Source organism: Molossus molossus, unplaced genomic scaffold, assembly GCF_014108415.1.
Source record: "Molossus molossus isolate mMolMol1 unplaced genomic scaffold, mMolMol1.p scaffold_m16_p_12, whole genome shotgun sequence".
Lineage (NCBI taxonomy): Eukaryota > Metazoa > Chordata > Mammalia > Chiroptera > Molossidae > Molossus > Molossus molossus.
This window is the reverse complement of record NW_023425347.1, coordinates 88131371-88144286: the sequence shown is the minus strand read 5'-3', so window position 1 is coordinate 88144286 and position 12916 is coordinate 88131371. Positions and strand designations below refer to the sequence as shown.

General features: G+C 46.3%; 1 protein-coding gene across 1 annotated transcript in view; it reads left to right on the top strand.

The window, feature by feature from the left end:
- Positions 1-12916, top strand: part of LOC118627054 (non-compact myelin associated protein) — a 50487-nt gene continuing 37571 nt past the window's right edge. Inside the window, exons 1-2 of the mRNA XM_036257194.1 lie at positions 1-2306; positions 6332-6522. The gene's annotated coding sequence lies outside the window, so the exon portion shown is untranslated. The remainder of the gene's footprint in view (positions 2307-6331; positions 6523-12916) is intronic.

The following is a 12916-nucleotide window of genomic DNA, read 5'->3' as shown; positions in this document are numbered from 1 at the left end:
CCCCAGGCATGTGCCCTGACCAAGGATGGAACTGGATGGGACCTCTCAGTTCATGGAACGACGCTCAGTCCACTGAGCCACAATGGCCAGGTGGGAATCAGATTATTTAGATAATTGTGAGGAAGAAAAGGAGGCTTTGGTTAGGAAGAAGCATTGGTGAAGGAGTCCTGTGAGGAAGCATTTGCTCTTACGTTCTAGGTTCATACCCACCTGATAAAAAGTGTGCTGGTGTAAGAGGCAGAAATGCTGAGAACAGTTCCCTTGGAGAGCTGAAAATCAGGTGGAAAGCAAAGGAATCTTTTCGCAGTCTGCTTCTTCAAAAATGTTATTTACTAAAACCTATCAATAATTAAAGTCAAATAAAAGCTACCGGGAACTTTCAAGTTTAACATAAAGGTTGACATAGAACATTGTGGTTTATAGGATGTTTCCAGAGAAGATCCCGGGAGACTGAAGTCAGGCGCAGCACTTTCATTCTTTTAGAAAACAGTCCTTTTGTTTCCTTTTCACATTAATTCCATCCTATAAAAATGTTGTGATATATAAGTTGGGCCTGAGCTTTGCTGGCCAGGCTGCACTGATGCCGCTGCTGAAGCAAAAATAGGGTAGGCGTTACTGGTCCCATCTACAAGTGGAAAGCCTTCGCTGAAGGAGGCCCAGCGGCAGCGCCAAAGCTACGCAGATCATGCTGAGGTCAGGAGAGATCAGGAACCCTGGTGCCAGAATCTAGTCTGACGCAGGCCCTGCAGGAAGAGGACAGCAGTCCACCAGCCGGTAGCCTCTCTCCACACCCCTCCAGGGTAAGCGGTCCCAAGCTTCCTAAAGTCACTGTGGGGCTGGGAACCTTGGGCATCTGGAAGCGCTGGCCCTGCCCTGTGCCTCCTCCAGGCTCTATAGGCTCCGTGGGCTGGGGCAGGGCCGCACACAGCCCATGTGATGGAGTCAGGCACCGTGGGCTCAGCGTGCTGCTGGCGGTAACTGCTGGGTGCGCTGGGAGCTCCTGGGGCTGCCTTGGTGGGGAGTTACCCCCGCCTAATGGGATACAGTGAATAAGGTGATGAAAAATCTTAGGTGAAGTCATTATCTTGGTAATTTTAATTAATGAACTTGATGTTCCATATTTTGTTTTTGTTGTCATTGTACCATTGGGATTGGAATCTACTTTTCAATAGTGTGATCTTGGTAACCAGCAATTGCACTGACATCTTGTGTGGGCTTTCCCAGATTTTAATGGTGATGAGATTAAAATATAGCTGATCATACTTGAGATCTGACTCTGTGAAGCAGGATGAGGTGAATGTGATCTGGAAAGAGCCTGCAGTGGAAGGACACCCAGTGCTGGTAAATGGAGTCCTGTAGAAGATTGACGACTGCCTGCCTCACATTTTCATAGAGACTTGATGGACAATGGCTTTATTTATAAAAGGGAAAATCTCAAACATAATCAGTGGAAAAGGTATGGAATTCTTTGGTGCATCAGGTTCACTGCCTGCCAGATGTGATTCTTTTCTCCAAAGTCGTGTACTGCATACAGGCCACACAGGTGAACTCGGTCAGGGCTCCTTTTCCAGCTCACTGGCCGCCTTCTCACGTATTTGCGTTTACAACTTCCTTTACGAACGGAAACATTACCTGTAGTGAAGGTGCTGATATAAAGGAACAGAAGACTTAGAGAAATGGTTGCCTCCTGGCTGGGGTGGCAAGTCCATCTTGTAGAAGCTCGCCTTTTAGAAAGTTAAATAGGGTTAAAGAATAAGATTTATGAACCTTGTCCAACAATGTGATAAATGCTCAGTTGTTCTGAACTCCCCTTGGAGTATGGGTCAGCCAGATCATCTTCAGTGGAATGCCTTTGTTTTCTCTAACCACGAATCGGGGAATTGGTAATAACTTGAAGAGTGTTGTTGTTATTATCAAATATACAAGCAACAAAGCAAAAACTGCTCGGTTCACTGACCGAAAAGATTATAAAAATGGTCATGTTCAAAATAGAAGTTTCCAGCCAAGGTTAAGAAGACTAACCTTGGGCTAACCCCAAGTATCTCTTTCTTTTTAGATCCAGTAGCATCTATTGTAAACATATATTTCTTTTGAAACAAGATCATGTTCTGTAAACATACAGCTTTGACTAACTATTCATTCTTGTCATAATGGAAGGTTTCTATCTATGCAGATAATAGGTGTTTTTCGGTATTGTTTTCTGTGTAGTCCCCAATCTTCCTAACTCAAATTGGGGACTGAGGATGGCTAGTCCTGTTATAGTGCCATATTCTTCCAGCTGCTTCTCAGCCCAGAGTGGGGCCCTAGTGAGTATTCATTTACATCTCTGCTATATTGTGCATATCCTCCAAGTTAAAAGTTTCTGTCATTCTATATTAATTGAAGCCAGGAGTTGAATTTATTATTTTGTCTGAACATGTTTGTGATCGTGTATTATATTTTGGGGCATGTTACCTTGCTGGTATTATAAACTCTAGAGAATATTCGTTGTACTTCTAAAATCTGGTCAGTAATTTACATATAAGTGTTCCATATTTTAGTGTGCTTGAAGTGACAGTCCACTGTTTGTGGTAGTTTGTTACTTGTCAACTTGGACTGTCCTGTATTCTGAGGACATTTAAACATTCCTTGTCTTATCAAGGTGACAAAAGCAGAATGTAATTTTTTTGAGTCTTCGTGATTAATTGTAACAAGTTTTGTTTTTAAAACTAAAAATAAAGTTAGTGGTTTTCTTTTTTAATCAAGTCATTGAATTGAGTTCTTTGTGTATAGAATTTTCAGTAAGGGTCACTGATCTATATTTAATCTTCCCCCAGGGACATTTTTTTTTTTTTTTACATTCATCATCAGATAAAGTGTGGGAGGGAGAGAGGGAGAAAGAGAGAGAGAGAAACATTGATGTAGAGAGATACATCAAGTGGTTGCCACCCATATGACCCCAACCGGGGCCGGGGACAAACTGCAACCGAGGTACGTGCCCTTAGCGGGAACCGAACCCGGGACTCTCTGGTCTGCAGGCCAACACTCTAACCGTTGAGCCAGACCAGCCAGGGCAAGTATCACTGATATTTAGGTAATAATATTAAAAAGACAGAAAAATGAAATATTATGTTTGTTTCTTTAACTAGATTCCAGTTCAACTTGAATGCTGTGTTGTGCCAGAGTTAAAGGAGTTAACTCACTGCCAGCCCTGGAAATAACCACTATGGTTTGTGTCCTTCACCGAGAAAAGTTTTTAACCCTAGTTTGCTCCTCAGTTAAAAATAATTCATTCTCTCCTCCCTCCTTTCCCCTAAAAAAAAAAAAGAAAAAAGAATAATAATTCATTCTTATTAAAGGCTTATTTTCTATCTTGGTTTAAAAAAAAAATCTCCAAATACTGAAGCCAGAAATTACTGTAGAGGTTATCTAGTACAATGGGTTTTTTGTTGTTGTTTTAAGAATAGTTTATTGATTTTTAGAGAGAAAGAAGGGAGAGGGAGAAAGAGAATATCCACGTGAGAGCACAATATAAATCAGCTGCCTTCTGCATGCCCTGGTCCCCTACCAGGGATCCAGCCCGAAACCTGGGCATGTGCCCTGACAAGGAAATCCAACCGGCAGCCTTTCAGTGCAGAAGACACCCCCCAACGAACTGAGCCACACTGCCCAGGGCAACAATGTTTAGGTTATTTTATTTATGTATTTATTTAGTTAGTTAGTTTCTTTATTGATTTTAGAGAGAGAGGAAGGGAGAAGGGGAGAGAGAGAGAACCATCGACGAGTGAGAACATCGATTGGCTGCTTCCTGCATGCCCCCCACAACCTGGGCATGTCCCCTGACCAGGAATCGAACCAGCAACCTTTTGGTGCATGGGTCAACGCTCAACCACTGAGCCACACCGGCCAGGCACAACAGTGGTTTTTTTACACCTATTTTTAAGCCATAGAACTCTCTGTTCTTTGTTCAAATTAAATCTTATAGAAAAGCCCAATGTAAAACTGATTGTAGCCCTGGCCGGTTTGGTTCAGCGGTTAGAGCTTCAGTCTGCGGGACAACACTCCAGCCAGCTGAGCCACACTGGCCAGGGCTGCGGAACAGAGAGTACTAGGTTTGGTTCCCGCTAAGAGCATGTACCTCAGTTGTAGTTTGTCCCCGCCCCAGTTGGGGTTGTGTGGGTGGCTACCACTCAGTGTGTCTCTCTCATGTCAATGTTTCTCTCTCTCTTCCCCCCTCTCTCCCTCCTGCTCTATCTGAAGATAAATGCAAAATTGTCCTTGGGTGAGGATAAAAAAAACTGTAAAACAAAAGGGGAGGGTAAATAAAGCTGCTCCTTTTGAAGGGGGCTGGGGGAATGGGCACCTTAGGTCCAGCCTCTGTGAGATCTCACCAGAACAGTTCAAAACACTTCCCACTCTCAAAACCCCCCACTCACACCTTTACAAGTAAATGGCCCAAGAGGCATTGCCAAATTCACATATCTGGTCGGGAGCCCCCTGGGACTAGAATCTAAGTTTCTTGCCTCTGGTTCCAGCTTCTCTCTGTCACACCACTACAGTGTCAGACCGAAATCTTTTTCAGGAGAAGATGTGCTAGGATTCAGAGGTTCTTAAAATCTAGGGGGTTTTGTTTGTTTTAATAAAACTAGAGTAGCTGGCACATTTCCATTTTAACACACTTTTCCAAGCTGTGTTCTGTGGGGCTGCCTCCAGGGGGAGCTGAGCTTCCTGGTCACCAGGGCTGGCTCCCCTGTACCACAGATGACCTTAGAATAAGATTTCACTCGACCTAAGGGTCCTTGGATAAAATGGCAAGTTGGAAAACCACTGCAAATAACCCAAAGATAAAACTATTTTTTATGTATTTTAATTTTAAGATAAGTTTTAAATGCAGAATAGAAAATACAAGAATAAAGGTTTAAGTAATTTACCTCAAAGTAAACTGACTTAAAACTTAAATTCAACAATGTGTGTATTAGAGATTCTTTTATCACCAAGAAACATGTTAAAAGAGCAAGAGGGAGCAGTAACTCAATTCTGCTTTCACTGAACACACCAAAATATGGCTCTCTCATCTAGAAGGAGAAAAAAAATAAATTCTGAAGCACATAGGAAAGATCTCAAATCTTGCCAAACTTGCTCTGGTCTTCTGAGACACAGGTGGTGTAAAATACAAGTCATTTGTAGGTTAAGTATTTAAGTTTTGATTGATTCATTTTAGAGAGAGAGGAAGGAAGAGAAAAAGAAACATCAGTGTGTTGCTCCACTTATTATGCATTCATTGGCTGATTCTTGTCTGTGCCCTGACCAGGGACTGAACCGGAAACCTTGGTGTATGGGGACGATGCTCTAACCAACTGAACTGTCCAGCCAGGGCACAACGTTGATTTTTGTTGTTGTTCATCTTCACCCTGGGATATTTTTCCACTGATTTCCTCTTTGAGATAGAATGAAAAGGAGGGAGAGTGAGAAAGAGAAACATCAATGTGAGAGAAACACATTGATTGATTGCCTCCCCCTTTGGTCCATGGGCTGATGCTCTAACTGCTGAGCCAAACTTGCCAGGGCCAGGGCTAGGTTAGGTATTTAAATAGTGTCTCAAAGTATGTTATTTGGGAAAAGTTTGTTGTCCAAATGTTTGGAAAAGTTAAACTGTTTCTATATTGCAATGCTTAGAAGGGGACCAAAGGTGTTTTTTTTTGGGGGGGGGCGGTATTGATTTTTAAGCTCATATTTAAGAAAAGACTCAGAGCCCGGCCCATGTGGCTCAGTGGTGGAGCATCGACCCATGCACCAAGAGGTCACCAGTTCGATTCCTGATCAGGGCACATGCCCAGGTTGTGGGCCAAATCCCCAGAGCAGGGCATGCAGGCGGCAGCCAATCAATGTTCTCTCTCATCAGTGTTTCTATCTCTCCCTCTCCCTTTCTCTCTAGGAAAAAAAAAAAAAATTAAAAAAGAAAAAAGTCTCAGAAAAGCCCTGACTGGGTAGCTCCGTTGTTTAAAGAGTCATCCGCATACACCAAGGTTGTGTGTTCGATCCCTGGTCTGGGCACATACAAGAATCAACTAATGAATACATAAACAAATGGAGCCCTGGCTGGTTTGGCTCAGTGGTTGGAGCATTGGCCTGCAGACCAGAGAGTCCCAGGTTCGGTTCTCGCTAGGGGCACATACCAAAAAAAAAACAAAACAAAACAAAAACAAGTGGAACAACAGATCAATGTTTATTTCTCATGCACGTGCTCTCTCCCCCACTTCTTCTCTCTCTAAAATCAAAAGTTTTTTATAGTAACATAAAATGAGGAACTTGTTTGTTAAAGGATTAGTCATGTCAATCAAACTTCCAACAGAGCTGGAAGAGGCCTCAGACCAAACAGTCCAACCTGCCGCTTTCCAGATGAGAAAACAGAGGCCAGGGAGATCGGGTGACTGGCTGGGGTTCCTGACGCCTGGAGCAGCCTCTTTCACTCTCTTTCTGGAAAATGTTCCTGGAGGCAAAATGGGAATTAACCCCGGAGCAGGACAATGGCTCGTGGAAGAGGTGCCTGCCTCATCTGGATCTTGTCCCTGGGTATCACATGTTTATCTGGGGAACAGCCACCAGCAAAGTCGCACTGTGTATGACTGAGCTGTAGATATTTAAGAACCATGACTTCTTGTGGCCTTTGCTCCTCTCTCCACCTCCTTGGCTGAGAGGCAAGGAATTGATTTCACAATCAATTGGCCTAGGTTTGTTTGTTTCCTCTTTTTTTCTTTGGACTGGATTAATCAGTGTGGATTGACTGTCTCTGGATTCATGATTCTCTGTGCTTCGTCTCCCTCCTGAAATTGCATTCTAATCCTGCATGACATTTGTCTGGTTTCCCCAGCAACCATCTCAAAAGCCATAAACAGCAGATTAATGCTTTGAGGGGATAAGCGAGAGACTTCGTAGTCCTGGCCAGGAGATAAAAAGCCAGGTGCTCAAAGGCTGGTTTGCAGCAGTGTCCTCCACTAACAGGAAAGGGAGAAACACCCTCTGCTAATGTGCATTTGAGTATTTCCATAAGGAAAAAGCAGGGGGTGTGTGTGTTATTTTTAAATCTCCCAGCATCTAAGAATCCATATGGTACATCTGAAACAGGTGTGGTTTGTTGGGTAATTTCCTAAGCAATTTAAGTTGACTTATGAAACTGTTTTATATAAATATCATCTTTACCAAAAAAAAAAAGGACTTGGAAAATCACCACACTTTATTTATATTCCACCAAATTCTCTTCAAATCTTAATCAGTATACAGACACATTTTATATAGTTGTCAGAATTTGCACATACCCTTTCCACTTTATTTATACACTCTTATGGAAAAACACACTCTTGTGTCTCCTCTACTTGAAATACCCTGCTTTATTTCTGACACTTGAACCCTTTCAGTCTGCGGGACAACACTCCAGCCAGCTGAGCCACGCTGGCCAGGGCTGCAGCTGTAATCTGATTCACCACTCTGGGAGTGCTCCGAACCCTGTTTTGAGTTTTTATGGAGGCTTCATTATGTAGGTGTGATTGATTAAATCATTGGCCATTAGTGACTGAGTCAACCTGCAGCCCCTCTCCCTTCTCCAGACTGGGGAAGCGGGCACTGAAAGTTCCCACCCTCTAATCACTTGACGGATCCTGGCATCCAACTTCCATCCTTACAGTAGCTAGAGAATTCCCAAATATCACTTCATTAATATAAACTCAGGTGTGGTTGAAAGGGGTTTGCTGCCCTGGCCGGTTGTTCAGTGGTTAGAGCGTCAGCCCGCAAACCAGAGAAACTCGGGTTAAGTTCCTGCTAAGGGCATGTACCTCGGTTGCAGTTTGTCCCTGGTCCTGGTTGGGGTCGTGTGGGTGGCAGCCAGTCAGTGTGCCTCTCTCACGTTTATGTTTCTCTCTTCCTCCTCTCTCCCTCCCCCTCTCTCTGAAGATAAATGCAAAAATGTCCTTGGGTAAGAATTAAAAAAAAACAAACCTAGAAAGAAAGGGGTTTGTTATGAGTAACAAGACATCCATTTCACCTTTATCATTCTGGAGCTATTTCAGGACTGCGGACAAAAGTCAAATAGAGCAAAAAATGCCCCTGTTGCTCTAATTATTTAGGAATTACAAAGATTTTGGGAGCTGTGAGCCAGGAACCATGGGTGAAGACCACAGTGTATATTTCCTTTTGTTTTCTGTTGATCCTCACCTGAGGATACTCTTTGTATTGATTATTTTTAGAATGGAAGAGGGAGAGAGAGAGAGAGAGAGAGAGAGAAACATCAATTGGTTGCCTCCTGCACCTACCCCAGTAGTAAACCCGAAACCTAAGTTCGTGCCCTTGACCTGGAATCGAACCTGCAGCCCTTTGGTGCACAGGCCAACACTAACCACTTAGCAACACTGTCCAGGGCCAAAGTATATATTTCTTATTATAACTCAAAACATCACACACACACACATCTCCAGGAGTTGGAAATGCCTGGATATTTGCATGTCTGGTGCCTTGACTTTAAAGCACAGTTGGCTTGGTCATTTTCCATCACTTGGAATTGTGGTCATTTTTTTATATATATACATAGAATTTAACTTAATAGTTTTGTTCCCTTTGCTTGATGTGGCCCTTGGTTTGCTTGAGAAATAAGTCAAGGGCAATGGGTTAGGCTGGTTCTCGACTGGGAGCTAGGGGACCTCTGCCTTTACTTGTGACACTTTGGGAACATTTCCCTGCCTCCGTGGGCTCAGACTCTGGGTAAAACATACAGGGGAGACCTGAAGGTCTCTGAGTTGCATCCAGCTCAGCCAGAGGAGGGATCAGTGATTCTGCTCAGGGCATGAATTGACTCATCAGTAACCAAACTGCCCCATGGTGTTCTTTGTTTTTAATATTTTTATGGAGGAGGGGTGGGGAAGGGGGCTGGGAAAGTTGAAAAAAATAAAAAAAAAAAATATATATATATATATTATTGATTTGGGGTTTTTTTGTTTTTTGTTTTTTTGTTTTTTAATCCTCACCCGAGGATATTTTTCCATTTTTTGTACAGATAGAGTGGGAGGGAGAGAGAGACAGAAACATCGACGTGAAGGGACACATCGAGTGGCTGCCACCCGCATGACCAACCAGGGCCGGGGACAAACTGCAACCGAAGTACATGCCCTTAGCGGGAACCGAACCCGGGTCTCTCCGGACCGCAGGCTGATGCTCTAACCGCTGAGCCAAACCGGCCAGGGCTTGTTTTTGTTTTTTTTAAGAAAGGAAGGGAGAGAGAAACATCGATGTGAAAAAATATCATCCAGCTACCTCCTGCACGCCCCCTACTGGGGATCAAGCCTGAAACTCAGGGACGCTGTCTCCACCTGGAATAGAACAGGGATTGTCAGTCCATGGGACCACACTTAGTCCACAGCCACACCAGCTGCTGTTCTTTGTTTTTCTTTTTAAATTGAATACAGTTGATATGTAACATTGTTTAAGGTGCAAATGTGTTACTTTGTTACATTTTATATTGTAATATAATTGCAGATACAGCAATATTTACCACATTGCATCATTATAGGACAATATTATATTCCTTACACTGTGAGTTCCCTCTCTACGCTTACAAGTCTGCACCCTAAACATCATCACACTTATCCACCCCTACCCCCTGGTAACCACCATTTTACTGATTTTTACAGGTTTAACTTTTAAATTTATTTTTTGTTATTTTTTTGTTAATCCTCACCCAAGGATATTTTTCCATTGATTTTTAGATAGAATGGGAGAGAGGGAGGGGGAGAAAAAGAGGTAGAAACATCGATGTGAGAGAGAGACACTGATTGGTTGCTTCTCGCATGACCCAGACTTGGGCAGGGGATCGAACCTGAGACCCTTTGGTGCTTGGGCCAACGCTCTAACCACTGGGCAACACCAGCCACAGCCGGAGATAACCTCTTTTAACCCATCTATAGAGCAGGGCAAGCATCCGTTGACTAAACATCTGCTCTTCTTATGGTCCTGCAATAACCCCTCCCTCCCTAAGGAGGAGCTCCTGCCCTCCCAATGACAAGACATTATTTCCTTCATAGAACTTTCCACAGATTGTCCTTCTCTTGTGTTACTATCTTTTCTGGTTGGGTATCAACTGTTCCCTGACCTTCACTGGAAGGTGAGGTCTACAGGGTACGGCAGGCCCCCCACTAACTGCCCTACCTTGCAGAGTGCCTGGCCTGTAGTGAACATTCAGAAGGACTTGAAGAATAATAAACAGATGAAGGTTAGCCTGAGCCTTTTTATGCTTCTACCTCACTGGGCTTGGCTCTGGGATCTGACCCAGGTCAACTCTATTTGGAGGAGGCCTGTGAGAGTTTCCTTCCCAAATCTCTCTCTCTCTTTTTTTTTTAATCCTCACTCGAGGACATTTTTCCTTTTTTTTTTTTTTTGCTCAGATAGAGTGGGAGGGAGAAAGAGAAAGAGAGAGAGAGAGAGAAACATAGACGTGAAAGGAACACATCGAGTGGCTGCCACCCGCACGACCAACCAGGACCGGGGACAAACTGCAACCGAGGTACATGCCCTTAGCGGGAACCGAACCCGGGTCTCTCTGGATTGCAGTCCGATGCTCTAACCACTGAGCCAAACCGGTCAGGGCTCCTTCCCAAATCTCTTGCAGTAGGTATGTTCAAACCTATTCTGCTTGGTTGGTTTGGGTTAAAGGAGAAAGAAGGTATAGTACAGCCATGGATGACAGGGCTGAAGACCACCAAATCTTGCAGAGGGGACCTGCCCAGAGGTGCCAAGGTCCTTTCTGTCCCCCTCACCAGCCCCTACCATTAGCATAATAATTCTATTGGTCCAGCCTTTTGCAAGCATTATCACATTTTTAATCCTCACCACAACTATACCGAGGTAAGTACATTATCTTCATCCAACGGAAAGAAACTGCTCCTGCCTTGCGATTGATAAGCAATAGAGTCAGGATTGGAACCTGAGACCGCCTGAGTGCCAAGCCCTTGACCCCATGCACAATCCAGCAAGAGTTTCTGGAAGCGGCTTCAAGTGGCCGCACAGGTCTCAGATCCCAGGGCCAGAGCACTAACCGGGCTCTCTGTTCCTTCAGAGCACCCTCGCTGTAGACGGATTGGCCTCTCCCACTGCGGGGAAGCTCTGCAAAGCCAAGGGTTGACCTTGTGTCTTTGGTGAAGAAGTAGGATCACAGACTTACACGTCCTAATCCATCCTTGGTAACGAAGACCGACTTGGAGTTTCCTATGAAAGCACAGTGGACTCTCAGTTCTCAGAGCTGCAGGAAGTTGAGGCCTCCACTGCATCTCAGACACCCGGGGCCAAGCAATAGGCCCTCACCAAACCAAACACTTTCTGGAAATGATTTGAAACAGAATGAGGAAACCTGGCCGTACTCCTGGTTCTGTGGCTCACCTGCTGTGTGACTTTGGACAACTCACCCTGCTTCCTGAGCCTCAGTTTCCCTGTTTATGAAAGGAGAGGGATTGAGATTCCCCTCTCTAAGGTGTCTTCCTTCTTTTCAGTCAGTGTTGATTGAGGGCCGCACTGTGTGCCCCTAGAGTTCTGGCTGCAGGGATGCGGGGGTAAGCCAGTCTGACAAGGAGAGGTCATCAGAGATCCTCGGTTCTGCAGGGTAGAGTTGCTGACACTTGCCAGGCTGTCGAACTCGTGGTGTGACACCGGGATTGTATAAACCTCAACATACCCCAAAATCTTTTTTTTTTTTGTACGTGCCCCTAGCGGGAACGAGCCTAATACTCTCTGGTCCGCAGGCCGATAGGCCAACCGCTGAGCCAAACCGGCCAGGGCCATACCCCAAAATCTTTCCGTCAGATTAGTACAATCCCGCTGTAAAGACTACGCACGCGCCCCTTGTTCACATCCGCTTGGGTGTTTAGGCCCCTTCTCCCTTTGCCCTCGGAGTAGTGTGACCTGGAGGGTGCGGTCTGGTGGCCTGGGCGCCTCCCGGTGCCACAACTGAATCCCTCCACGGACCCAAGCCCGGGAGACGCGCAGACACCACGGGGAGGCGCTGCCACTCCAGTGCCCCGAGCCTGGCGCCCCCAAGGTGGCCCCCGAGGCATGGGCACTCAGATTACCTGCGCGGGCGGAGCAGCCAGGCCAGGGGCGGGGTCCCCGGGCGGGTAGAGCCCCGGAGACGCGGTGGCACCTGCGAGGCTGAGCAGGCGGCAGGCGGCGGGCCGGCAGGCGTGGGACTCGCGGAGCAGGTAAGAGGTGCGCTCTCCACCTCCTGGCAGCGCTTGGAGAAGGAGAGCTGGGGTGCGGGCTTGAGCGGCCCGGTGCCCTGCGCCCCTTCGTCGCGGGAAGCGCCCGGGGTGCGCGAGGGCTGCAGTCCGGGCGGTGGCAGGGCGTTGACGGTCTCCAGTTGGGCGTAGGGCTGGGCAGGCATAGAGTGGCCAGCACGCCAGACGGGCCGAACCCAGCGCGCAGGGTCGCCCTCAGAACCAGCCTGCGTTTGGGGGTTCATATTCCGGACATCCAGAAAGCAGACAATTTCCTCCTCCCCCACCCCCACTCCGGCAAAAAGGGTTCTGGCCGGTCAGCCAGGACGTAGAAGCGATTCTGAACCACACAGGACCTGTGCTTTCTGCGTGTGTAAAATGGGCATCTGGACGGGTGGTCTTGAGCGGAGCCCCACCCGGAGGAAGACTGCGATTCACGGAGATGGGGGAGGGACCCAGGGTTCTAGTTCGGAGCCGCAAGTTCAGTAGACACGTCGGGAGCAGCTGCAGGCGGGTTTGGGGGGCGCTCACTGGACCAGCTAGGGGAAAGACACAGGTCGGACTCCCGCTGTGCGGTCTGGGTACCTCGGTGAGAGGAGGAGAGGGTGTGTCAAATACAAGGGCTGCTTTCAAGGGACCAAGGAAGCCCTCTAGCCGTGGGAATCCCCACTTTGCCACTTTCCCGAAGG